General features: G+C 37.8%; 1 long non-coding RNA gene across 1 annotated transcript in view; it reads left to right on the forward strand.

Moving 5' to 3' along the window:
* The first annotated feature begins 1,531 nt into the window (after positions 1-1,531).
* LOC140509199 (uncharacterized) overlaps positions 1,532-26,965 on the forward strand; it is a 35,099-nt gene continuing 9,665 nt past the window's right edge. The window contains exons 1-2 of the long non-coding RNA XR_011968590.1: positions 1,532-1,593; positions 1,966-2,034. This is a non-coding gene — a long non-coding RNA (uncharacterized lncRNA). The remainder of the gene's footprint in view (positions 1,594-1,965; positions 2,035-26,965) is intronic.

Consider the following 26,965-nt stretch of genomic DNA (forward strand, 5'->3'; position numbering starts at 1 on the left):
CCCACCTTAAAAACAAAAATGTTATCACCCTACCTACTGTAACTTTTTAGCAATCCTATTTTTCCTCTTCATAGCCAAACTATTCAATTCTGCCTCAAACACAACCGCTGTGGTTCTTCTTCCAAAGTGACTCTGCTTACACTGTACCGTAGGTCTGGAATGTCTTTCCCCCCACCTTCGTCAGATCTCACATCGCGTTCAGTTTTTCAACTCTTTGATGCACTAATGTTATGGATTAAAGTTGCCTGTATTTCTGTATTATTTTCCTAAAAAGCTCCACGAGAGCTGGCATTTTGGGTCATCTAAATTTTCTCTCCCACAGGTGCCTAGCACAGTGCTGAGCACACAACAGAAAATTAACAAATGTTTGTTGTAAGTTGCTTTGTTGATTTAGTCAAAGTTTTGGCTTTGTTTTCTGCCATCTTTTAATTAGGCTTTGTTCAGTAACATTGTGACCACTAGACTTGCATATTAGGAATCAATTAAGCATGCTGGGGAATATCAGACGTAGATTTTCCCAGGCTTAGAGGTGGCACATACATGCCAAGATGTATGAGAAAATCTTCCCCAAATGCCACTTGGTTTTTTGAGGGTCACCAGAGTTTTTGACAAAATGATCATCATCCCTTCCAGCCCACTTTCCCCTAGCAATCTGAGATCTTTTGGACACTTGATTCTCTCACAAAGTATGTTGTTCATCACAATTTTTTATATTTTTTTTCTGTATCTCTGACAACAAAATACTAATCCCATAAAGATGCTCCATAAATATTTGTTGGCTGGTTGATTGTTTTCCCATCCAGTCTTAGATTTTTTGTATTCATTTAGATCGTGTTCAAAGGCCAAGATCAGACAACCCCTTTGGAGTGCCCTCCAAGACAGTGCCATATTCTCATTCAGGTTGCCCAGGTATCTATGACTGTTAAGAGTTAACACAGATATTCAGGAGGCTTTGTAAGAGTCCAAGGGGCTTCACTGCTTGCCCTCCCAGTCCTCCGGGATCCATCTTAGCTTCATGACTTAACCTCTTGAGAGCAGGAGTTGGAGACCAGAACCCCAGAGCTGCCTGCTGACCTTGAGTTAACACCTTGAGTCTTGTACTCTTCTTACCTATAAGTCATAGTTCTGGAAACCAGAGGAGAGAGAAAGCTGGATAATTTGGGGGCTGCCAAACAAGTGTCATCAATAATCTTCATTCTGTCAACATCATCACCAGAGTTACTTTTCATGGTATTTCCCTGTCTGACAATTGTTGCAAACAGATTCAAAGGATAAGATGTAATTATTTTCAGAGTTCTCCCCTCAGGGATTTTTTTTCCTTTCCTTTTGCTTCATGTCTCTTATTTATCATTCTGAACTTTTCTTGTCACCATCATCTATTTTCTTTCCATCTTCATTCATTTTTCAGACTCTAGATTCCAGAAATATAACTTACTTTGGAGTTGCTTCTGGATTTGTTAGGAAAACCCCTGGTAGCTGTGGAACATTAGACCAGAAAAATAGTATCATAGATACAGAACTGGAAGAATTCTGAACACAGAAGATACTGAGTCCAACTCTTTCATATTGCAGATGAGGAAACTGAGGTCCAGAGTAAGTGACTTGCCCATGGTCACATGTTGGGATTTGAACGCAGGCCCTATGATTCTAGTACCAATTCTCTTTTCCCTGCTCAAGACCCGACTCTGATACTTACAAGCTCTGAGCAAGGCATTTCACCACTCTTGAATTTTAATTTTCTCTGTTAAAGTATTTTTTGAATACCTCAGCATGGCATTATAGTAGTCTTGGGTGCCTGAAATCTCTCTTCCAAGAAAGATTCTTGGCAGTTCCCCCTGAGCAAGCAAAGCATGGAGTTCAGGTTCTGGGATAATCTATGTGCATGGGTTCTGAAACTCAGACTGGCCAAGTATAAAGAGGCTTGATCTCTGGAAGGGAGGGTCACTAATGGACAATTTTTTTCAGCCACAGCAGCTCCAGAAGATCATTCAATAAAAGGCAGAGGGGTTGTAATCTGCATCAATGAGGAAAACAGTGAGTACAAAACATGAAATCACAGGTCCTTGAACTGCTACTTTTTTTTTCTACTTACACCATAGAGTTGTTGTGAGGACAGGACTGGTGGATTGAAAAGCACCATAAAGGGTTATTTCAGGCTTTGTTGCCTTTTGTAATTCCTCTAGTTTAACTCTCCCTCCTTAACCTTCTCTGGCCCATTCTACACCCCTCAGATATGATCAGAGATCATTTCACAAGCTTCCAGGTTCCATCCCTACCTCTCAGTAGTAAAGATAATTAGTATAATGGGCAAAGGCAAGGTCTAGAATCCAAGAGACCTGGGCTCTAGTTCTAGCTCTGCCATTGGCTAGTTATGTGATTTTAGACAAGTTACTTATCTCTCTGGGCCTAGGTTTCCTTATCTATAATATTATGTACTAGGAACTAGATCTGTGATTTCATTATTTTAGGGAACTCTTGGATAAAGAAACCTCCTCTACCAAAGCAAGTTGGCACCATCTTTACTACTGATAGTCTTAGAGAATTGCCTAGAACACTGCGACTTTAAGGCAATTTGTTTCAGATGTTCCAACTCTCTATCCACGATGCCATCCTGGGTCTTTTTTGATGGACTAGATGATTTCTAAAATTCCTTCCAGGCCTAAAAATTTTATGATTTGATATCAGGCTGTATGATCTCAGGGGGATCACCTAACTTTTCTGGGTCTCAGTCTCTTCATCTGGAAAATGAGATTATTAGACTAAATGATCTCTGCCAACCTCCCTGCTGCCTCAGCTCTATGAATCTAGTCAGACTTTGGCAGTTTGACACTCATTTCCACTATCACAGCTGCAATAAATCCAATTCTCCTTTTCCAGACCTCATTTCCAGTTGCAAGGCAGCATCCTCTCTCCTCACTCTGTAGTCAATTAAGCTTTCCTTTCCCTTATCTTAAGAGCTCCAAATAAACTGACTGGTAATTCTCCTGAAAAGTGATACATAGTCGTTCCTTCCATATTGGAGAGAAGAGAAAAACAAAACTGAAAAGGGGAAAAGTAAGATATGAGACAGTGAAATGTGTTGAGAGATGGAGATGGGAGTACAAGGGGATCTAATCCAATCTAATCACATCTAATAGATGATCACAGAATCCTAAGCTGGCTGGTGACCGGTGGGCAGCAAACCCAGGCTCTTGATTTGAGGTGCCATTCTGCTTCTAAGTGGGCATGCTTCATGGGGCAAGTAGGTAGTACAGTGGATAGAGCACTGGGCATGGAGTCAGGAAGATCTGAATCCAAAGATGGCATTAGATATTTACTGGCAATGTGATCTTGGGTGAGTCATTTAACTTCTATTTGCCTCACTTTCCTAAACTGTAAAATGGGATAATAATAGAATCTGTCTTCTCAGTATGTTATGAGGATCAGATGAGGTATATATAAAGTGCTTAGTACAGTGCCAGGCACACGGTAGAGACTATAAAAATGCTAGCTACTTATTATTGTTGTTAGTGCTGCTGCGGCTGTTGTTATAACACAGACTAAAAGCTGGTAACCCTGAGCTGCGCAACCAAATACATAGAAGTTAAAAAAAAAAGTGAAGATTTGAAGATCATTGAGGATACTCAAAGAAAGGTGCTTCAGGGTCTAAAGACAATTCCCAAAAGGTAGTTCCTCAAATGTTTTGAGTAATATTATTGGGATAAAAGTGTATAGTTTTCCAGAGACTTTGAACATAGCAACACTCATTTGGACAGAGAAGTTTTGTCCTAATATTTGTTAACAAAGATGGATAGATGATAGACAGACAGACAGATGATAGATAGATAGATAGATAGATAGATAGATAGATAGATAGATAGATAGATAGATAGGAAGAAAGAAAGAAAGAAAGAAAGAAAGAAAGAAAGAAAGAAAGAAAGAAAGAAAGAAAGAAAGAAAGAAAGAAAGAAAGAAAGAAAAATAGATGATAGATAGATAGACACAGACAGACAGAAAAGTTAGGGGACTTCATGGTTATTCATATAATAATGATAACCAACATACAGTTCTTTAAGGTTTGCTAATACTTTCTATGCATTATCTCATTTGATCCTTATAAAAGCCCTATTATATAGGTAGTTCAAGGATTATTGTCCTTGCTTTATGGATGTGGAAACTGAGACTAAGAAAAATTGAGTGACTTGCCCAAGGTAATGCCATTCATGTGTCAGAGGCAGATTTGAAACAGAGTATCTCTTGACTTCAAGTCTACTAATATTTCTACTATATATGCTTCAGAGATTCATAACACATGTAATCTTTTCATAGCTGATAGAGAAAAAAATTATCCTAGATAAATAGGGGGCAAGAAGTTCCCCCAATTTCTCTCAAAATCTTTGGCCATATCTTTATGTCTAACCAGACTCCTGTCAACTACAAGATAAGTCCTTTCTTTTTACCTTTCAAAAATGGAGAACAATACCTATTTCAAAGCCCCTGTTCTTTGGGATAACCAAAGTTGTATGATCTCCCCCCAAAAAGTCAGACCAAATGGTGACAATGACTGACTGTTAGGCAATATTTCCATGTATTCAAAAACTGCTCCTTCCCTCCTGAAACCTTGAGAAGGACACAAAAAAGTACTGCACAGGCCACTCATGGAGGTGCACAGGAGGCGCCCCTTCAGCACAATTATACAGTTTGTATTTATAGACTTCATACCTTCTCTTTCTTAATTCCTTTCCTGCCTCCTAGTATATTTCATTTCCTGGTACCCTTGGCTGCTTAAAGCCCCCATCTCCTTTCTTCCCCTGCCCCCTATTCCATCCAGACTACTGCTCTAGGCCAGTGTCACTTGCTTCCAATTTAGCCACCACCCCTGTTCTTTCCCTCATGCCTGCAAAAATGATAACCAATTTAACTTTTTGTGAGATACTTACATTTATCAAAAGGTTTTGGGGTTTTTTTTTGGGGGGGGTGCCTTTATATTTTTTTAAAAGTAATTTAATTTTGAATTTATGAAATAAAATAAACATTTCCGTAATACAGTAGAATAAAAAACAGATGATTGCACATGAAACTATAAGTCTGTTATATATAACTTACCATTCCTTTTTAATAAGGTTATCATATAACTTCTTTTTTTCCTTTTAATCTCCCCTCTCTTCTCTCATCCGAGAGATGACTACCATTAGACACAAATGTGTGTGTGTGTAAAACCTTTCTGTACATAGTTCTATGTTACTGTATACAGTGTTCTCTAGGTTCTGTTCGCTTCACTACTCATCATTTTGTGTAAGTCTATCAATGTTTTTCTTAAAGAAGAAACCTCATTATTTCTTATAGTCCAGGAGTATTCCATCATGATCATATACCACAACTTGTTCAGTCATTCCCCAACTGATGGGCATCCCTGCAATTTCTAATTTTTTGCTTTTACTTTTTAAAATTAGACACTTATTATCTCAAAAGAATGAATTGACAGTAATAGAATTTAAGGTAGTATAATCAGTGTACTCATTAGTGGGAAAACAGACTCCAGAAGGTTCTGCCAAACTAGGAAACCTTTAAGTATATATGGTCAAGAGGACAAACTTTGTTTTCAGATTAAATTCCATTCTTGTCATGTTTAGAGAAGATGATATCAGTAGTTGCTAATAAATGATAACTTATCTGGCCACAACAAACAAACAAAAAGTACAAAATGCTCCTTGGTCCTCTATGATCCCCTTTACTGTTTCAACTATATTAATGGTAGCAGAATAAAGGGAAAGGAGTCACAGGGGTGCTAAGACACTTACAATTTAGGCCACTTAAAAATATTAATTATTGGCTCTCTAAATGTCAGTTTTTGTTCAGTTTTGAGCCTAGATCCCCCAGTTTTGCATGGGCTAGAAGTATGGCCACCACTCAAGGACCTAATCCCACTATTGATCAGCACAGAAGCTTTAACGTGCTCTGTTTCTCCAGCAAGGGATAATGTACCCTCTAGGCCTGCTGGTAGCCCTCTGCTTCCCAGGGAGCACCATATTGGTTCTAGATTCAGTGTGGACACTTGATCAGCCTTAGCCTTACTGCGACTCCAAAATCCTGCAATCAATTTACCAGCCTCAGCCCATGGAAGTGCAGATATCACACATCCTTTGTAGATGTAATATCTTTGTCCAATAAGCTGATATATAAATGGAGGAACTAAATCACATCAATGCTGGCATTTTCTACAAATGAAATCGGAAGACATCAGGAAGTATTAGCCAAAATCAATAGAGTTTGATACTAGGTCTTTAGCATTTTAAAGGGGACAAAAGAAAGTAATGTTTAAACCAAAAGAATATATCGCCAATAGGGGAATTTTAGTTAGTGTGGCCCTGAGTGAGGGAAATTTTCTAGGATTCTTCAAATTCTCCTCCAATTCCACTCAAGTATCACTGGTCCCATACAAACAGCAAAAGTAATTCTAAGCAGAATGGTTGTTGAGATTTTCATGGCTCTTGTCCACAACATACTCTTCAGTTACCTAAATTTCAGCTCCCTTGCACCTGTGAACGGTCCTTATGTCACCATCTTCCATGTCATAATTTATTCACCACCTATCTATTCTCTAGATGGCCAACACAGGAAAGTCTACTTAATTATGCAGTTTTGGGCAAATGGCTCAATCATCAGTTTTCATCTAATTTCCTCTTTCCACAGTCTGAAAAATTTGACTTTATAGAATGAAGGTTGTTTCACTCTTCTCTTCAAAGTAAAGTACAGTAAAAATCAGAGTCAGAGTTGTCATGTGTTTCTAGGACAACTTTCAATGCAAATGCAAAAGGACACGTAGGTAGGAAAATGGTCAAAGCATACTAGCACAGGAAAGCATATTGGAAGTCATCTTTCCTGTCCTGCCTCTAATTTGTAACCCAACCCAGATGATAGCACTAAGGAGGAGATGCCACAACTTCCCCCTCTTAAACTATTCCAGGGTCTAAAGAGTCTATCAGCCTAGCTATGTGAAGATAAGTAGAAGTAAGTTTAAGTGAACAGAAAGGCAAGAGACTAACATGAATCAATATGGGTGGAGCATATATGTAAATTCCATCATTTGAATGGCATTTTAACATCCTACTGACTTAGTTCAGGCTTCTACAATAGTTGCAAGGGTGTGGTACAGTCTCTAAAATGTGGGATGGATTAGCCTGAAAATACAATGAAAGAATTGAATTTTGGACATTTTAAAGAAGAAAACAAAAATATAATCTTGTTTTTAAAAGACATTATTTTCAAACTCAAGCTTCCAAGCACTTTTAACATGGAGGGTAATAACTCTGGCTTTTTATAGTCCCCAGCTAATTATGGGACGCGCCCATACTGCAAGCATTTAATGCCTACATAAAACATTGTGCCATAATGAAGATAATTGAAAGTATGACTTTCATCAATATTTAATTAGCATTTGGTGCTAACTCATTATTTCGGTACAATTAATTTGACATCTTGCTATATGTCCTGAACAGATTTCAATCCAGAGGGCTGTTTTATTGGTGAGACATGTGTAACATCACACGTGCTCCTGCCCAGAGGACACAATATGAAATATGGAGAATATGATTGACAACTTAATCTACTCCCAAATAACAAAACCTGATATATTAAAATCAAATAAGCATGTTTACTTAGTAATGCAAATCCTATAATAACAAAACTCCTGACATTACTCAATAGGGTATGGAAAATCCCTAAGATTTCTGTACAAACTTACAAAGCTATTGCTCTGGTATCAGGAAAGAATGCCAGAATAGGAGAGACTCTGTATTTCGCCTGTGAGCCAGAAGATTAATGGTCCCACATGCCTAGACAGGTTGGAATGTTCATGACAGCCAGAGGTAGTATGGGGTAATAATAACATCTCATGTTTACATAAAGCTTTATGATTTACAAAGCATTTTCTTCTCAAAAACACTGAGGCATAGGAAAGACAAGCATTATTAAGTCCATTTTGCACATAAGGAAACTGAGGCCCAGAGGTTACATGACTTTCCTATTTCCACACAACTAGTAACTTGTGAATGTGGGATTCAGATTTGGCTCTCAAACCACTTTGCAACATGGGCTGCTCTTGTTGGTAGACCTTTCTAACAATAGTAGAGTGGAACGAGGGCCAGCCCTTGGAGTGATTCCAAGGAGTTCCTCAGAATAAGCCTGAGAATGGATGATAGGTCCCTCCTGGCACTGCAGTCATCATCATGTGATCTTTTCTCTTTCTATTCTAACTACCACCTTGATGTGTTGAAGCTGCACCTGTTAGCAACATCCGTTCCCAAAAGTCTGCAAGGTTTTCTTGCTTTGCTCTCCAAGTTTGATTGTCTTCAATGCTCAGTTCTCGTTTTCTCTGTTCTTTCTGAGTGGCCCCTGGATTTTCTATCTTTTTCAAGTTTAAACCAGATCACCAATTCCTGTATCTAGCACAAGAAGTCTCAAGAGCCCCACATCTTATGTTTCCTCCAGTGAACAATAGCCACCCTGTCTCACGTCTTAGAGCAGCCAAAACCACATTGAAAAAGCATCTGTCATCAGCAGTCTCCACCCATTTTATAGGCAATTTTCATTCATCTGAAACAAGCATTTCATGATTCAAAGGATTAAAATAATAGTGCTGCCATTTGCAAAAACATATATGCATACATATATATGTATATATGTATAATTCTATTTTATTCTCATAGCAATGTTGTGAGGTATTACCTTTTTTCTTATTTTGTGGGTGAGAATACTGAGACTCAAAGAGGTTAAACAGCAGAAACAGAATCCTAAATCCAGGTCTAGTGTTCATTCCATTATATTGTTCTAAATCCTATGGGTATTAATGTGATAGACTTTTTCCAACAGTGTGCATTTTAGGATCTCTGAAACTGCAAGTTCTATATGCCTTCCCACATGAGATCTAGCCTGAAAAATTCCTGCTGTTCAATTCTTGTTTGGCTCACTAATCATTAACGGCAGATATCCAAGATGTACTTATTGATGGAATGACTTGATATGTTATTCACCCAGCAGTACATCTAGGCAATATGTATTTTTCATCCTCTTTGTTTTTCCAGTGTGATGACACTGATCTCTTTCACACTGCTGTTAATTTCACTGAAGAGGCTTTATACAATTCCAAGTTTCGATGCAATTAAAGCAATGCCATTTGTGAATAGGAGGATTTAGCAGAATCTACCTTCAATAAAGCATAGTTCTTTTCTTTGGACTTTGTACCATATATCCTCTGTGACAATAGTAAATATGTTAAGTGAGTTTGTTTTACTATTTCATGCCTTCTTTGATGTCAATACTCAAAGGACTGTTAAACAAATTTATCTCTGTAGATACAACTATCACAGAGTGGGTTATAATTTTTATATATAGATGGGACACATTTTGTCTGAGGGGAGCCTTCAAGGCTGATTTTTGTTCTATTGACTCCAGCATTTTTAAAACTAAAATTATAGACACACCAAGGATTTATACTCTCAAACAATCACTTCTCTGAGTGGATAGTATAACCATAAAGATGTGTGTTGCTTTAGAAAATCAACTAGGAAAGCCTGCCTATTTTCTCATGTGTTCATTGAGAAACTGGATGTATGTATAAAGGAGATGGACAGGGAAATCCCTGATCAAATTAAGGAATTTCCTAAAGAACTTGACAACATTATAAGACGTTGACTATTATTCAAATCAAAATGAAGAAGCTGATGAAATAACCTGATGAGATTATAGGGAACTGACCATTGGATGAAGGCAACTGATGGAACTCCCAGAACTCCCAGCATTAATTAAGACCAGCCTGATCTATCCCAGTCTATAAAAAGCAAGGTTGCTTAACTCTACTGGTTCTCAGCTCTTGCTCTTAGTCTTTTCCCCTTGTGACTGTTAGGGGTAGGTAGGTGGTGCAGTGAGTAGATCAAGCATTGGGCCTGGAGTCAGGAAGATTCACCTTGCTGAATTCAGATCTAGTCTCTGCCACTTACTAGCTATGTGACTCTGGACAGGTCACTTAATCATGTTTTCCTCAGTTTGCTCCCCTGTAAAATGAGCTGAAGAAGGAAATACAAACCACCCCAGTATTTTTGCCAAGAAAACCCCAAACGGGGTCACAAAGAGCCGGATATGACTGAAAAACAACTAAACAATAATTCTTATCTTCACCCCTAAACCAGAAGTAGTAATAGTGACTTGTAGCAAATGTATATAGGATATAGCAGGTATGTACTCGCACATAGTCTGAGAGGGAAACTCAAGGGCATTCATTACTCCTTGAACCTCAATCTTGTTTTTTTTAAAGTAATAAGGATTTTGGATTCATAATCGGCATTATCCAAGAATCTCTTCTTTCTGAGAAAAGAGATTTGTGGGATAGCACTGTTTTTGAAAATGACCTTGCAGATCACTCTGTTCATGAGTTAAGAGTTCTAGACATTGCATCATTTAGAAAAAGATTTCCTATGTATCATATACTCTTGAAGAAGGAAGAAGAGGGTCTACATGGTTTCTGCCTAGCCACCTACTTGAATCACAAAACCAGATAAGAGTTCCTGATTTTTCTAAAAGAGTGTAGAAATACCCTACAAGAATTTCAGCTAGAAACTCCAGGTGGTAAGAGACTACAGAAAAGTGGTATCCATCAGAGCAGGATTGGGCAACATCCAGCAGAATGGCATCTGGCAGAAACTGGAGACCAATGTCAGCTGAAGGCCTGTGAAAAGATAAATCACCCTGCAACATCAGGATCATGAAACATCCTCTCCAAACATGTTCACTGATGTCTCTCTGACTCTGTCTCTCTCTGTGTCTCTGTCTCTTTGTGCCTCTCTCCCTCTCTCTGTTTCTCTGTCTCTGTCTCTCTCTGTCTCTGTCTCTGTCTCTCTCTCTGCCTTCTCTATGTGTTCACTCTCCCACAATATTTGTGGAATAATGTGCCTCAGATTCATGGCAGAGATCTTTTTTCACTACTTTTCATATTACAGCATTTCAGTAAATACCTTTCCATTGAGCTAACTGGGATTTTTAGCTGACAATTAAAGGTAAACAGATAACTGACAATTAAAGGTAAACACACAAGTTGAGGCTCATGAGCTATAGTTCTAAGGAACAAGCCTTAAAGAGTACTTGGTGATTCCCTGAAGGGGAATTTACTCTGGGAGATGAGGGTCATGGAACCCTCCAGTTGCTATATATGTATGAATGAAAATATATTTAAAACAAAGATTTTTAGAGAAATGAGAAAGTGGGTATTTAGCTTGTAGTTCCTGGTATCTTCTCTATTCCCTTTTTTTGTGGTAAAATACCACTTGTGACCTTTTTTTCTATCCTCTAGGAGTCTTTCCCTCACTGATATTGAAGATTAATCCCCAAGGGGTAGGAATAGAGCCTTTCCCACTCCACCCTTGTCCTCCAACACGCCTTAAAGATTGTCCTGGGACAAGCACCCTGCCTCTTCCTTGTCTAGGGCAAATATGTTAGAAGCAGCAGCTCTCATTCTTCAGAACCTTCTGGGGTCCCAGGCTAAATTCCATTTCCATAAGAACCATTGATATTTCTTTTCATGCTTCTAAACTGGATTTCTTGAATCTTTCCTTTACTCCCACCCCACCTTATAATATAGAATTATTTAAATCCCAGAAAAATGTCAGCTACTGAGATACAAAAAGTTAGCCCTGTGTGGGTGTAGGAATCCTGACCACAAAAGAAATCAAAATTAAGATTTAGATGGGGGACAAATAGAAACATTCCCTCTTGCCAGCATATTGTAATTAAACTCAGATGCTGCCATATGTTTGCCCAGGACTGTCAATTCACAGAATTTAGGGTCATTCTCCTCCAGCCTGGTACTACCTGCAGTAAGGGGTTGGGGCAGGAGAAGAAGGCTTTGGCTCAGACCATAGCCAAGTTCCAAGGCACCAGTGACTACATCAATAACCAGGGGATTTGACCCACTTTGTCTCTATCAGTAGAGAGATTATCTTCAAACCCAAGGAAAGTATATGGGAACAAGAGTCCGTGACCTTGCTGGGCAGAGGAAAGAGCAATTAGGTGAGGGTGAAAAGGGAGGTCTAATTCCTGGGCCACATGGAACAGAGTACCTGCTAGAGACTCATAAATTAATCTTGGAATGTTTTTTTTCTTTTTAAGAGAAGAGATTGAACTCTTGAATTCCTATCCAGTTGTGTCACATCTAGCATAGATTTCCTTCTGGGTATGTTTTTGTTCAGGTACAGTCACTCTTCACGGTGGCATTTTCAGTGCTATTGTCACCTCCTCCTATATATGAAACACATCAGATACCTAGGTGGAAGAAATCATCTGAGTCCAAATGATGGTTCCAATGAATAATAACTATAGGAGGCTTCCTCACACGCAGGCTGGATATGGTTGGATGTATGTAGCTGCCTTACCCTCCCCTTGTCTCTTGTTCTTGAACAGTCACTTACCCATCTAGAACCTGAGTGCACCAGAGAAAATTTTCCTAATAGGACAATCTATAGTCAGAAATGCTTTGCATGGACTGTTGATCCAAGAATTCACTGGGAATGAACTGAAGAAGGAAGTCAAACCCTTGCTGAGAATGAGGCAAAGATCTAATGTTTTCCATCCTGGTTATATTCAAATAGTCAGGCACACAAACAATGTATCCCATTAAGCCATCACTGTTTTTGAAATCATTCTGTCTTCAGTGTAGGAACACTATTCTCCTGAATCTAAAAAAACTGATTGGATGATTATGCCAATAGTTAGCTGGACATTTATCCTATTAAAAAATGAAGATTCCTATAAATATGTTGCCAGATCTGTTTGGTTTAACATTTGTTGTTCTATTTTCATGTGTATATTCTCGAAAGATAACATAGCTTAGCTGGGTCTCATGACAAGCTCTCACTTTCCTTTCTTTTTTTAGGCATTCTTGTGCATACTTCCTTCAGTCTCTTTAATGTTTTCCAAAATTGTTTTTAGTTAAAGAGAATTTTACAAACTGATGCAGATTTAAGCAAGCAGAACCAGGAAAACAATATATAATTTGGTATCAATAATATAAATGAAAAGAAGACTACTATAAATGATGTATATTGAGAAATCTTGGCTCTGGAAAGGAGATGAAGAAATTATCTTCCTCTTTTGCTTGGATAGGTGGAGGAATATGTATAGAGAATGTGAAATATACTATCAGACACAACCACAGTCCCTTCAGGTTACCTTATGGGATTTTTTTGTTACATGAGAAGACTTACTTGGAATAAGGGATATCCAGAAGTCATTATAGTACAAGGAAAAAAAAAACTAATCAATAAAACATTTTTAAAAGACCCTATATTATTCTAAAAAAGTGTTGCCTTCTTTTCCTGTGTCTTCACTTGGCAAAGAAATTTAACTAAGTCCTTTTTTGGCCTTCTTGTTGTGGTGAACATCTTGCATTATGAGTTATCTACAAAATGGTTGCAGTAAAATTTACTTGTGACCATTTTCCATTTTCAGAACCAGCAGCTTATTGAAACAGGTTACGTCTGAATTATTGGAATCATATACATTGCCTTCTCATTTTTATCCTTTCTTCTAGTTTAGCTTATTCTTTCACCTAACAAGTTGTAGATGTGAAGATCTACCTGTCCAGGGCTGATTCTCAAGGATTGCTGTGTCCATAATAGTAATTTCTTGTCTTCTAAAGTAAAGTAAATTTCATTTTCTATAACTGTTGTGTTTACAACATCCAATGCCTCAGACAGTCATCTAAAGGTATTCATAATGTGCATATGTGAGTCTATGAGGTAGCCTATGGCCTCTTCAATTTCTTGATCCATAATCATATTTTAAACATATTTCTGGCAATCTTCCCAAGTTAAAGAGTCTCATTATACATGTTAACTTAGAAGAATATTAACAGTTTCTTCATAGAATTTCTTTAGTTCTTCATCCTCTGCAATACATGCTAGTACAAAAGCCAGATCCTTTCATTATACTTTGCCTGCCTATGTTCTCTTTGAACAGTGAATGGAAAATTGGCCAGATTATCCTGCAATATGAAGTTTCTTATTACTTTTAGATACATAACAGAGTTTATTTGGAAAATTTTTGTTCATTCAAGCTGACTTCTTTGTATTTCGGTTCAATTCATAGGAAAATATGGTGAACTGAATATGATTCAGCTTGTCTTTTAGTGTCAGTTTAGTGTCAGTCTTTGAACACAGATAACACACTGAGAAATTACAATTAATATTTTTAGATGCTCTAAGGTATATGTTCTTCTTAGCACAATCAAACCCTATCCTGACACTTTCACCACAAAACTGGAAGGGAAATACATAGGATGCAGGACGTGTGTGTGTGTGTGTGTGTGTGTGTGTGTGTGTGTGTGTGTGTGTGTGTGTTTTAACCAATGTCATGGATTATCATGGACAAAAAATAAATAATTACTTGGTGGTCAGTATTCTGATGATATGACTACAAAAGCAACCCTCAGACAATAAATAGTCACATAGTTTATGTCTAGACAAAATACAATATCCCTATAGGAAAAAATTCTTATCATTCAGAGCCCTATACAATTTAATCCCAACCCCACTGTTTCCAGTCTTTTTTCATATTACTCACCTTCACACACATTCCATTCCAGTCAAACTGGAATTCTGTTCACATTCCATCTCCTAATTCTATATCTTTGCCCAGATGGTCCCCTATGTCTGGAATGTTCTCCCTATTTACCTCTGCCTCTTAGAACATTCTGCGTCTTTCAAGACTTACCTCATCTACTACTTCCTACAAAGGCTTTTGGGTCTCTCTGCCACACAGCCCCCCAGTCATGGGTGTGTTTCTTTCTGTGTTTTGTATTACTTTGTATTTGTTTATTTGTGTGTCTGTTATATTTCCACACCCTGATTCTCTCCCCAGTATAATGTAAATTCCTTGGTGTTGGAGTCAGGGAGGGTAAAGGATTGGTTCATTCTGAATTTTTTTCAACTATCAAGCATTCATTTTTTTTCCTTCCCACTTCCTTCCATCCCCAAAGGGTTAAAAAAAAAACAACTTGTAAAAATGTATCAGCAAGGAAAACAAAAGTCCATATTTACCATGTCTAAAAACCATGTCTCATTCTACCTATTTGTCAATCACCTCTCTGTCAGGAGGTAGGTAGCATTCTTCACCATGTGTCCTCTGGAATCTTGGTTTGTCCTGGAGTTCAGATTGGTTTTTTTGTTTTCGTATTTCCCACTCCCTCCATGTACCAAACACAGTACCTTCCATGTAGTAATCACATAATAAATACTGCTGAATGAAATTGCCAAGCCCTCACTCAAAGCCTCTCCTTTTTGGGAGAACCTGCTGGTTCTTCACTGGCCTGTCCTGTAAGACCCTAGGTCATCTCCCTGCCTTGATAAGACACCAGAATGGAACTTCTCTGAAAGAATGATTATTGTGAGGGGGAAGTTGTGACAAAAGTAATACTTGCCTTTAAAGCAAAGACTGTGTTTTCGTGTTCTTTTTTAAGAGGCTATGGTCATACCACCTCAATGACTTCATGGAGCTGACTCAAAGCATATTGTGCCTGGAAAGAGCTGCCAGCATGGATCACCTTTTGTTCATTCAAGGAAAGCACATTTTCTTTAGATGCAGTCCTACTTGGTAGCAAAAGAATGGATAAGGTCACATGCCCATCCAGCCCAGAGATTCACTAACTGTTATTAGATCATAAACTCCTGAAAAGCAGACACAGAGTCTACTTTTACGATGAATCCCAGGTGCCTGGTACACAGCTATCCATCCTGCAGCGGCCAATAAATATAGCGCCACACAAATTCATCATCCTAAAATGAGAGCAAGATAGGACTTGGTGCTTTTTTTCTACTAATCCTCCAAAAGCAGAAACTGTTTTCTTTATTTCCTCTTCTTTCTCCACAATGCTGCATGGTTTGGGAGTTACACTTGATTTATTCTTCTGCTTCTTCCTATAGCCATCATTTCTTCCCTATTTTTTACTCTTTCCTTCCATATCTTTTTCAATCTGTTTTTGACACAGCCATCATTCTGAGCCATTTAGGAGAACTTTAAGAGCTGAGAACAGGAGTGAAATTTCGTCTTACTAAGACCCCTTTCCTTTCAAAATAGCACACTGCACTTTATAAGAGTACCATATACATTTTTTTTCTGAAACAACTTAAATCCAAAATGCCAAGTATATATTTAGTGGCATCATATCCTCTGGATTTTCTGCCCCTTTCCTCCCCCCCTCCTCATTCTCCACTTTCATTTCATCATGTTGCCATTTTGGTCCAAATATAGACCACCCAGAAATATGGGCTGTACTTCTAAAATTAGATATCTGAAAGGAAAAACATATAGAGGGATTTACAGAAAAATAATTATACAAAATTGCCATATACAAACACATCTACTGTGGATGATTGAAGAGTCAGGCTTGAATCAATAAGCAGGTCCAGAAGCAACAAATACGAGAAGTGACAGATTCACAATACACAAACTGCATTCTGGGGACTGAAAAATAGAAGATAGTGGGGATCAATTGTAAATTCCACAAGTGACACCCTGTCTCTTACCAAGCAAGATAAGGGGTGAGTCAATCAGAGTATAACAATAGGTCACAGTTTGGAGGAGTACGGGGAGCACAAACTTGATTGATAATGATTGTGTTCGTCTCCCCGTTCCAACTGGGAGGACATGGAATAAAATAGAGCTCCTATACTTAGACAATCATACTGTGGGAGTTATTGATAGTATATAGTCTGTGGTAAAAGCGCACGTGTGCACATGCACACACACATACAATATCTGTTTACCTATTTCATCCCACTGCTTCCTGGTTCTAAATATTGCTTCTAATTTTAATTCATGAAATAGAACACATGATTGTCCCAGCAATCAGGAGTGTGCTGGAGCCAACTCTTTGGGGCTCACAAGAGTCACTGATAAAATTTGCTGTGTGAGCATTTATATGTTGGCAATTGGCAAAGTTACAAATCAGGGCTTGATTTATTTGTTGGTTTGTTTGCTTAGTTGTCTAGACTTAAGAAAGTGATGGATAATATCTTAATAATGCAAAATAAACTTAAAAGTGTGTGATAGGAACTTTTTTTTCTGGAGGGTTGATTGTTATACCATCATACCACTGCAGGGAACTCTTTTAGCGCACAATGGCAGGCTGATTTGGAATGGCCATGGTGTTTCAGGTTTAGCACTGTTATACTCAGAAGAAAAAAAAACAATTCTGGAACTTTATTAGAAATGTAGCACTGTAGGGGACTGAGGGAAAACAGGTACATGAATACACTATTGATAAAGCTGTGAATCAGTACAGCCCTTCTGGAAAACAATTTAGAACTTTACTCTTACTAAACTACTCTACCCTTTGATGCAGAGATACAACTACTAGGTCTTTACCCAAAAGTAAGGGGAATTGGACCCATATGTACAAGATATTTATAGCAGTTTTTTTTTGTAGTGGCAAGGACCAAAAAACTAAGGAAGTATCCTTAAATTGGGTAAAAACTGAACAAATTATGTTTTATAAATGTAATAGAATACTATTATACTATAAGAAATAATGAAAGGGATGATTTCAGAAGAAACTTGGGAAAATATGTATGAACTGATTCAGAGTGAAGTGAGAAAAGCCAAGAGAACAATTTATACAAGAACAATAATATAAGAATAAAATAAATAAATATAAGATAATAATACAAAGGAACAACTTTGAAAGAATCAAGATCAGTGATCACAACCAGAATTACAGCATTGTGATGACAAAAATGTTATCCCCTAAAACAGAGATGTTGGACTAAACATGTAGAATGACATACTTTTTTTTTTTTTAACATAGCCAGTGTCAGATTTTATTTTACTTGATTTGTGCATATTTGTTACAAGGGTTCTATTTCATTTTTTTTTTTTTTTGCAATGGATGAGGGGAAGGTGAAAGTAACAGAAAATAAAGGATTGTTCACTGAAAAAAAATGTAATTTTAAAAAATGTACCATTCTAGTATAAAGAGAGGACAGACATTACCAGTCTCAAATAGTCTAGATAAAGGAAAATACAAAAGCTTATAAAATCTCTTTGGTGGAGGAATTGTGCTCAATGAATTCAGCAGTCATTCTCTGTTTCTGGCTCCACATTAATCTCTCACACCTTCTGGCCTTTGAGAGAACAGGCATAGTCTATCCAGAATGCCTCAATTCTGTATTTATTTATACAGAAAAAAAATTATGTATTAATACAACATATCCATTCATCTGTTATTTAGAATTCTTCTCTATCCAATATTTGACATAGATATAGACCCTGCTTAGAGTGAGGATTCTGAACCCTGTTAATCTGATCCTCTCCCCAATTCTCACAATAGTTCATACCAAAGCGGGGGGAAAGGTAGTTGGGGGTGGGTGGAGTGACTTAGAACCAAAACATATGGAATGAGGCACAATAATCAGAACAAGACGCTAGGGGCCATGGGTAATTTGGCTATTCAATATGACAAGCATTTATTAAGTATCTGCTATGTGCATGGAATGATTCCCAAGCACTGACTACCAAAAGGAAACTGGAGGACAATATGGATCTTTCACCAATCCCTCGACATGTAAAAAGTAGTTCCTAGGAGAAGGAAAAAACATTATGATTTAGAATGAGGCTTTTATCACCCTGCCTGGGAATACCTCAGTGATGGCAACTGTTGGATAATGTAGGGCAGACTGAAATGTAGTTAGTTCACAGAAGAAGCTTATACCTACAGACAGGACACCTTATACTCCTTTGCAATGATCACATAAAGAGAAGTCTCCAGCATAAAAAGATTTATCAATCTACACACTGGAAATTGTGTGGGGGGGACATTTCATTATGTATATGTGTAGGTTACTATTGCTAGCTCATTGTATACAATGTATTTGTTGATTTTTGTTCTCTTAATAAATCTCGTTTAACATGCATGACAATCAATGTACTTTAGAGCTGACAAGTGTACCTCCCTCACTGGGCTTACAAATGGAGATATTTGGCCAGATTTCCAAGTAGGGGCTGGAACGAAGGTAAATATGACAGTCACATCAAGCAATGCAAACCCTTCAGAATCACCAGCATCATCACAACCGCTGGCATTTATATAGCATTTTCAGGTTTACAAACCACCTTACCTATGTTATCTCATTTAAGACTCAAAACGATCTTATAAACTAGGTTCTATTATCATCCCCATTTTACAGATGAGGCAACTAAGGCTAAAAGAGATTAAGTAATTGTATGGATAAAGTCTCACATTTAGTAAATGTCTAAGGGAGGATTTGAATTCTTATCAAGTTCAACACGCCATCAACTATACCACCTAGGTGTCTCATAAACATAAGTCTCGCCAACGCCAGGGTTATATAAAATTAATGTCCAACAGAATGGGGTGGAGGCAAAAAGAAATCAATTTTAAAAATATTTACTAAGCATCTACAATTCACTAACCACCAAAGTACATATGGCACAGCCTTGTTCTCAAAAAGTTTGTAAGCTAATAGGTGGGGTAAGAGTATGAGTTAAAATGAGTTAAAGAAAAGAATGTAAACTGCTAGAGAGTGAGGAAAAATACTATTAAAAACTATTAAAAAGTCAATAGAGGAAATGATAACTTTCAAGGAAAGGGATGGGGAATAAGAAGGTTGAATCCTACCAGATTATTTTGCAGAAGTGAAATCTAAGGAACAGAGAAGTTAAATGATTTATCCAAGGTCACACAAGTTCTGTTCCCTTCCCTTCTGTTCCTTTGCTGGAAAGTTATCTTTGTTCACCTAAAATATGAATTGAGTCTTGAAGAAGGGGAAGAACTACATAACACCGAGGTGAAGGGGTAACCATTGATTGTAGGCATAGTGGACAAGGAAAGCAAAGAAAGAGAAGAACACTGACTAAGAGTAATCTAGTTTGAAGGAAATGTAGAAACCCATGAAAGAGAACAAGAGGAGAACAACTTCACATAGAACAATAGATAGGAGCCAGGTTTGAGAAGGCCTAAATTCCAAGGTAAAGAGTTGATCATTATTTGGCAATGGGGAACCATAGAAGTTTTCTGAAAGGAGGAGTTGGTGAGAATGGGATATTAGGAAAATGACTACGGTGTGAAGTATGGATTGGAGAAGAGAAAGACCAGAGCCAGTGAGACTAATTAGGAAGATAATACAATAGTCTAGAAGAAAAGTCATTAAGGTCTTAACCAAAGGAATGCAAGTAGAAGTTAATTGAGTGACCCTGAGAAAGTCAGTTTCTAGACCTCAGTTTTCTCTCAGATAGATAGGATTGTAAATCTCTTCTAGCCCTAAGTCTGTTATTTAGGCTGACTCCAGATTCATTGCTCCTGTGGGGAGGGATAGAGTTCAGACCTGTAATTCCAGGGGTATGGGAAACTTCCAGCAAAGAAACTCCCCCACTGATATAGATCAACAACTCCTGGAATCTATAAGCTTAGAAATTGCCTTGAGTGGAGGTGTGGAACCACTGGCTGCTGCTGCTGCAACACTGAGTATAGCCCAAACCAGATTAAATGGCAGTTGGGAAATATTTACCCAAATGAATAAAAACATAATACAACATAAATAATGTTGGCATGCAGTTGTTGAAGTCAGCAGGCACCCACAGGGATCTTTATGTAAGGTTGAGTGGCCCCCCCTTTCTGTTAGAGTTCAACTCAGTCCCTCAAGAGAGAGCAGACTAAAGGCTCACCAAAATCATTTTTTTTTTAAATCTCCATAACATTTTTTAGAAGGGTGAATGTTTAAACCCTGATGAATGCTCTCATATTTCAAAGGCACCACTGGGCTATTTCTGACAAAAAGTTTGGTATAGCCTTGGATAAAAAAGTGAGTTTCATTGATAAAAATTGCTTTTTCCCCCTCTCTTCTGCCTGTAATGAGTTTATTCTTCAAAGAAGCATTCAGCAGTTGTTTTTCTACTCTGGTTGTTCTTACAACTTTAGGAGGCCTACACCAACAGAGAAATCATTAACTTTCAAACAAAATTAGCAATTCAATAGACATAGGAAGCGAAGGGAATGATCATTTATATACTACCTACTATGTGCCAAGGGGCAGCTAGGTGGTGCGGTGGATAGAGCACCAGTGCAGGAGTCAGGAGGACCTGAGTTCAAATCTCACCTCAAGACACTTGATACTCACTAGCTGTGTAACATTGGGCAGGTCACTTAACCCCAGTTGACTCATTCTGGTTCATCTCCAGTCATCCTGATGAATATCTGGTCATTGGATTCAAATGGCTGTGGAGGAGAAGTGAGGCTGGTGACCTGCACAGCCCTCCCTCACTCAAAACAATGTCAAGGTCAAGTCATGTCATGATTTCTCTGATGGCATACTCTTCTTCGGCAAAAAAGGACAAACACACATACACACACACACATAATGATCCAGAGTCCTGAGAGGTTAAGTGATTTGCCTGGAGTACTAAAAGTTTAAGAGGTTTGTTGTTTAATCGTGTCTGACCCATTGTAACCTCATTTGGTGTTTTCTTGCCAAAGATACTAGAGTGATTTGCCATTTCCTTCTCCAGCTCATTTTACACATGAGGAAATTGAGGTAAGTAGGGTTAAGTGACTTGTCCAGGGTCACACAGCAAGTAAGTGTCTGAGGTTGGAGATGAGCTCAGGTCCTCCTGACTCCAGGGCCAGAACTCCATCCACTGTGCCACTTAGCTGTCTTGGCCATGTAGTTTGCGTTAAAAGCAGAAGCTGAACCCCAGATTCTCTCCACTCACTATATACTGCTGACTCCCATTCAGGGCTTGTTCTACTACAATCAAAATAGGATGTTTAGAAGGGAGGCAGGATTAGGGCTGGGAAAGAAGACAAGTTCAAGAGATATATAGGCCTTTAGCTTCACCAGTGCCAAAGTGGGTGGAATTTGACAAAGGGGTTATCTTGAAAGCAGCTCTACTTCATGGACTACACTTCATGATGAAGATATTTTAAATTCCTCAGCACCTTGTTACCATCAAAAATGATATAAGGGAAAAACAGTGTCTTTTTTGGATTTAGGACTTTTTAAATGTTCAAATTTTGAATTAAATATTGTCTTTGTTATTTAAAAAAAAATGTATTTAAAGTTTGAGTCATTATATGTACTTGAAATTCTGCAGCCCCTAATAAAAATGACAATTCTACCCAAATTAATATACTTATTTAGTGCCATACCAATTAAACTATCAGATAATTACTTTCTAGAGCTGGATAAAATAATATCAAAATTCATTTGGAAAAACAAAAGGTCCAGAATATCAAAGGGACTAATGAAAAAAAATGCTTGGGAAGGTGGCCTAGTGCTACCAGACCTCAAACTGTACTATAAAGCAGCAATTATCAAAACCACTTGGTATTGGTTAAGAAACAGAGAGGTAGACAAGTGGAACAGACTTGGCACTCAAGATGCAGTAGGCAAGGAATATAGCAACCTTCTGTTTGATAAACCCAAGGACCCCAGCTTCTGGGATAAGAACTCATTGTTTGACAAAAATTGCTGGGAAAACTGGATAACAGTGTGGCGGAAATTAGGCATAGACCCATACCTGACACTGTACACAAGAATAAAGTCCAAATGGGTACATGATTTAGGTATAAAGATTGATACCATGAATAAACTGGAGAAGCAAGGAATAGTGTATTTATCAGATCTATGGAGAAGGGAAGAATTCTTTACTAAAGGAGAGATAGAATGCATTATGAAATGCAAAATGGATAACTTTGATTACATTAAACTGAGAAGTTTTTGCACAACCAAACCCAATGCAACCAAAATCCGGAGGGATGTAGTAAATTGGGAAAGAATTTTTACAGCAAAGCTCGGGGATAAAGGCCTCATTTCTAGAATATATAGAGAACTGATCCAAATGTATAACCATACAAGTCATTCCCCAATTGATAAATGGTCAAAGGATATGAACAGGCAATTTTCAGAGGAAGAGGTTAAGGCTATCTATAATCATATGAAAAAATGCTCTAAATCACTATTGGTTAGAGAGATGCAAATCAAAACAACTCTGAGGTACCACATCACACCTATAAGATTGGCAAACATGACAACAAGAAAATGATAAATGCTGGAGAGGATGTGGGAAAGTTGGAACACTAATTCATTGTTGGTGGAGCTGCGAGCGCATCCAACCATTCTGGAGAGCAATTTGGAACTATGCCCAAAGGGCTACAAAAATGTGCATACCCTTTGACCCAGCAATATCGCTACTAGGACTATATCCCCAAGAGATCATAAAAATGGGAAAGGGTCCCACATGTACAAAAATATTTATAGCAGCACTCTATGTAGTTGCCAAAAACTGGAAGTCAAGGGGATGTCCATCAATTGGGGAATGGCTGAATAAATTATGGTATATGAATGTAATGGAGTACTATTGTGCCATAAGAAATGATGAACAAGAAGACTTCAGAGAGGCCTGGAAGGACTTATATGACCTGATGCTGAGTGAAAGGAGCAGAACCAGGAGAACTTTATGCACAGCAACAACCACAGTGTGTGAGAGTTTTTTCTGGTAGACTTAGATTTTTGTAATAACACAAGAACTTCTTACCAAAAAAAAAAAAAAATCCCAATGGAGGATCTCAAGGCAAAATGCCTGCCACACTCAGAGAGAGAAATATGGAAGTCACTCACATATTGTAGCAGATCATGTTTGTGTATGTGTATGTGTTTGTGTATCATGTTCTGATTTGTTATACGATTTCTTTCATTTATCTTAGTCTGACTACATAGCATGACTATAGTGAAAATATACTCAATAGGAAAGTATATGTAGAATCTATACAGAATTGTATGCAGTCGTGGGGAGGGAGGGGGGGAGTAGGGGGTAGGTGGGGGGGATAAAATCACAATTGTATGGCAGTGATTGTTAAACATTACAAAATAAAAAAATAAAAAAATAAAAAAAATTAAAAAAAAGAAATTCTGCAACCCTGTAGTATTTTTCTGCCTACTTGAATCTGTGGTTTCTTTTGTAGGTTTCACAAGTATATGTGCACGTGCACATGTGCTCACATGTATACACACACACACAGCTTGTTAAAAAAACAACTTTTTTTCACTTATGTTGATATATTTTGTTTTTACATAATTTTAATTTTCAAAGATGTCTCTTTCCCTCCCTTGCCTAGAGATCTGTGCCTTGTAACAAGGTATATGACAGAGAGAAAGAGAGAGAAAGACAGAAAGACAAAGAGAGAGAGAGACAGAGAGACTGAGAGAGAGAGTTGAACAAAACTAATCAACATGACAACCAAGTTGGACCAGCTCTGCGGTGCTCCATACTCTTAGAGAAGGAAGGGACATGAATATCCTCTTCTCATCTTCAGGGCAAGATCAATCATTATAATTAGTGTTCAATTCTAGGGTTTGGACACTGTTATTCTTTCCATTTTCATTACTGGAGTTATTATGCTTATTATTTTCCTAATTCTTCTTACTTAACTTTGTATGTGACTGGTGCTTCTGTGTACATTGTATTCCTCATTTCTTACCCCACAGTATATTCTATTACATTCATGTATAATCTGTTCAATAATTCCCCACTTAATGGACTTCTATGTTGTTTCCAATTCTTTGCTACCACAAAATGTACTGCTATAAATATCTGTATGTATATTGAACTCTCTTTGATTTCTTTGGGGTGTATGGTAGTCTTATTTTTTTTCTAAATACCACAGATTAAGTTCTTTTCTTTATATCTTGGAAATAATGCTCATTGCTCCTTAATAGAGTTATGAGTCAGCTGGCACATGGGGCTGTTTAAAGTAAACCAAAAAGAGCTTCTTTTAGGCACTGCTGTCACTTTGTATGCTTTCACAGCACAATTAAATAAAAGTTACCAGTGGCCAATTGATTGCTGGAAATCTGCTTGCTTGCAAAATAGGAAGAATTTGAACTACATATTTATTGCAGATTCAAAGAGTGAAATGCTTTTCTGTTTCCTTAATGATTTTTAACTTTAAGGTAAAGTCAAATATTCACATGGGGGAAAAAATCCATAGCTCTCAGAACTGACAGAAAACACATAAGGCTTAGGAAAAAAAAATCATGCTGAGCACTGTAGTGCAGCTATATATCTAGGAAAAATCCAATATATTGGATAGTTCTCCTTAGAATTGCATCTGTTAGTTTTGGTTGAATGAACTAAGCTTGTTCTTGAAAAAAAAAAAAAAGCAAGACTGACAAAATTTGGGATCATGTAGCACTGAGTATTCTGGGAATTCACTCCTTCCAACCCTTCCTTGAATACAGAGTACAATGCCAAGGAAAGACTCCAGCATTACACGGTCCAGGCTTGTAGAAGGAATGTGACCTTCCTAAAGCCTCTAAAGAAATCCAGGAATAGAGCCAAATTCCCACTGCACAACTCCATTGACAAATGAATGCAAAAGTGGAGAAGGACTCTGGTTAAAGAAACCATATCCTATGGGTAAGAGTTGAAAGAACTGGGAATATTAGTCTGGAGAAGAGAATATTGAAGGTATATACATGGTAGCTATCTTTAAATATCTCACAGGACATTAAGCAGGAGAAGAACAGATGTGCTAATGTGCGTATTCATAAAACCATAGAATCACAGAATTTTGGTGCTGATAGACTAGCAGCCTTCTAGTCCACCATATATCTGAAAATAGTCCCTAATATAACATGTCCATTTCACATTTGAACAACTCTAAATTTCAGGAAGGGCAGCTAAGGGGTGCAGTGGATAGAGTGCAGGACCTGGAATCCAGAAGACCCATGTTCAAATTTAGCCTCAGACACTTAATAGTTGTGTAATCCTGGGCAAGTCACTTAACCCTGTTTGCCTCAATTTCCTCAACTGTGAAATGAGCTGGAGAAAGAAATGGCAAACCACTCCAGTTATCTATACCAAGAAAACCCCAAAAAAGGGTCACAAAGAATTGGATACGACTGAAACGACTAAACAACAACAAATTTTAGGAAGGTTTTTTTCTTTCTTATATAAAGTTTAAATTCACCTCTTAGGGACCCTGACTCTCTATTACAGTGTGTTAATTATCCTTTTGATCATTTTAGTTGCAAATTTGATGAGCATGCCATCTATGCTTTTATCCAAGTCACTGATAAAAATATGCAACAGCATGAGGCCAAGCAGATCCTTAGGTCCTTCCACTGGTGAACTCTTGCAAAGCCAACTTCAAACCATGAACAGTTTGGCCTTTTACCCATTTCCAAATCTATCCAATTGTATTACTATACCTCTCTCCATATTTTCCTTAAAAGTAGAATGTGATACTTTATCAAATGCTTTGCTAAGATCTAGGTAAACAACACCTATAGCATCCCCCTGACCTACCCACCAGTTTAATATATCTGTCAAAACAAGGAATTAAGGTTTGTCTGACCTGACCTTAAATGATGGTTCTTGATGAAGTTATGATGGCTCTGTCATTTTTGTGTTCTTTGCTAAATGTTTGTGTAGCCCCACCTTCAAACTTCCAGGGACTAATTGCTGTGGGAAGTTTTGAGCTCCAGAGTCTCAAAGGTAGATTCTTGCTCTCTCTGTACCCAGGCAGCCTTGATCACAAATTATCTCCCCACAATGGACTATTCAATTAGTCCTGGAAGTTGGCAGGCTGGGGGGGGCAGGGGTTGGGGGTGGGGAGAGTATATTTGCTATCCATTTCCATAATGATTAGTTGTGAATTTCCCCTAGAATAAAAGTAAAGTACACTGATCTATAGCTTGCAGACTCAAAGTCCCGTTTTTGAAAATGGAAGATTGGTTCATCATTCAAAGATTACTAGGACTTAGAAACCACGTTAGTTAGTTTTTTCAGTACTCAAAGACATAGTTTATCAGCATCAAGTGATTTGAATGTATCTATGCCTAGGGCAAGTAGGTGGTCTTACAGTTTCCTTACTTAACCAGGTTAAGGGTAACTGACAGGCCTCGAACATGCCAATGAGTTAGAA

This window comes from Notamacropus eugenii, chromosome 5 (genome assembly GCF_028372415.1).
Source record: "Notamacropus eugenii isolate mMacEug1 chromosome 5, mMacEug1.pri_v2, whole genome shotgun sequence".
NCBI classification, from domain to species: domain Eukaryota; kingdom Metazoa; phylum Chordata; class Mammalia; order Diprotodontia; family Macropodidae; genus Notamacropus; species Notamacropus eugenii.